We start from the raw sequence: 1992 nt of genomic DNA, 5'->3' as shown, positions 1-1992 counted from the left end.
ATATATATATATATATATATATAGATACGTGTGTGTGTATGTGCATGTGTATATGTTCATGTGCCTGTGCTTGTCACCCCTCCATCGGTGGACAGCCGATGTTGTTGTATTTACGTCCCTGTAACTTAGCAGTGACTAAGATCTCGATATGATTAATACTAGGCTTACAAAGAACAAGTCCTGGGGTGGATGTCTTCGATTAATGGCGGTGCTCCAGTATGCCCACAGTGAAATGTCTGAAAGAAGTGAAAGAAAAGAAAGAATATAATTATACGCACACACACACACAAAAGCAAGTAGGAAGAAAATACGTGTTTACGAATCTTGTTTTGCTGTCGCTCTGTCACATCCATAGGGAAAGTTGAAAGCTGTCTATACTGACAATATGGGCAATTAATCCCAACGAAGCATGTAGAAAATAACATACAGAGTTGACTAGTGGGAGATGTACTTGTTGCCACATTGTTGTTAGTTGTGCAGCTCATATATTAAGGCCGAAGCTTGTATATTGAGTGTGAAACACTTTATGAAGATTCAATGAAAATGTATCCCAAAACTAGAGATGTTTAATTATTTCTTCACAAGATTATTTATACTGTGGTAAGCAACGTAAAGCATTAAAAAAAACGCAGCACGGACCTCCACGTATTACCCGGTAGAACTGTGAAAGAAAAAGTGCAGCAACATTTATTTAACATACATAACGTAGAAATTTGTCTGCTATTCATATACACAGTAGCACGGGTTGTTATCCAACGAGACTTACTGTTCTTTTTTTTTTTTGACGATTAGAGGTGTGTAATGAATGGGCAGATGAGACTCTGTGACTTTGTAATCTTCAAAATTGTGCGAACCAATTCTATCCTTCTCAGTTTGATTTAACGTCAAAGATATTACGAAAACAAATATAGGCATCAACTGAACGAAGCACGTTTGTCAGTGAATAAGCAGTTACCAGAATTTACAATTCGTATTATAGGCAATTTCTACATGGACGAGAAATCAAGTTCCGCTAGATTTTCCAACTACATTAATCCGTCAACTATCGCGGGTGTTACATTCCAAAACCATCGGCATAGGTGAAAGTCCGCGAAGTAGAAAGAGTGTTGTACGGCATTTTTTTCTTTTATTATTTTTATAATTTGTATGTATTTATTTTATTATGAATGCAAAACAACGCCACAGAAGTATCGACTCAAGCTTAAACTATAAATCGCAATGGGTGAACCGCGATATGTGAACCGCGATAGGGTGAGGGATTACTGTAATTATAAGTCTTTCTTTTTATATATAATAAGACGTTCAGTGCACCAAAAGATGGCAGAAGGTGAATATAATAGAGGGAAAAAGAAAGAAAAAGAAAAAAAAAAACTAAAGGAAAACGGGAAATAATAGATGAAAAGGGTTGAATGACGAGGAGAGCATTTAACATTGTATTTATTTTGCTTTGTTGTGTCCTGCTTAAGTTACCAGTCCACATCAGGGAAATTGTATTGAAATTCATTGACACGTTATGCACAGTCGATAAGAATAATAGAAGTTTTCTGACAGTAGCTCAAAGATCTCTCTCTATGTTTGTAAACCATTTGAATTCTAGCATTGAATCAACGTAATAATTCGCATTTGTTATCACTTGAATCGGCCCTATTTCCGCAAACATATATGATTTGCGAAAATCCTGATGCAATATCACGATTCCTGCTTTATATATCTTCCCATTATTTCTTCAAAAATTATCCTAGCATTATTTTTTATATGTATTGTGTGCAATTTTGCGGCACATTCCTACGCCTAATATATATTTTGATTTCTGCTTCTGATCTCTCAGAAATATTTTTCGTTGTCATAAATATAGAAAGCCCTCGTATTCTTCATTTAAATGTTACCATAATTAGGAGGACATCAACGACTGATTTGCGCTTCCATCCTTCATTTTGTTTCTCGGTTTATATTTATATATATATATATATATATATATATATATATATATAT

General features: G+C 34.6%; 1 protein-coding gene across 1 annotated transcript in view; it reads left to right on the top strand.

Annotated features, from left to right (window-relative positions):
- LOC106873299 (neuronal acetylcholine receptor subunit alpha-10) overlaps positions 1-1992 on the top strand; it is a 1066434-nt gene that overhangs the window by 255905 nt on the left and 808537 nt on the right. The gene's annotated exons all lie outside the window — the stretch shown is intronic.

This window comes from Octopus bimaculoides, chromosome 1 (genome assembly GCF_001194135.2).
Source record: "Octopus bimaculoides isolate UCB-OBI-ISO-001 chromosome 1, ASM119413v2, whole genome shotgun sequence".
NCBI lineage: Eukaryota > Metazoa > Mollusca > Cephalopoda > Octopoda > Octopodidae > Octopus > Octopus bimaculoides.
Note: the sequence above shows the minus strand (reverse complement) of the source record. Positions and strands in the feature narration are given on the sequence as shown.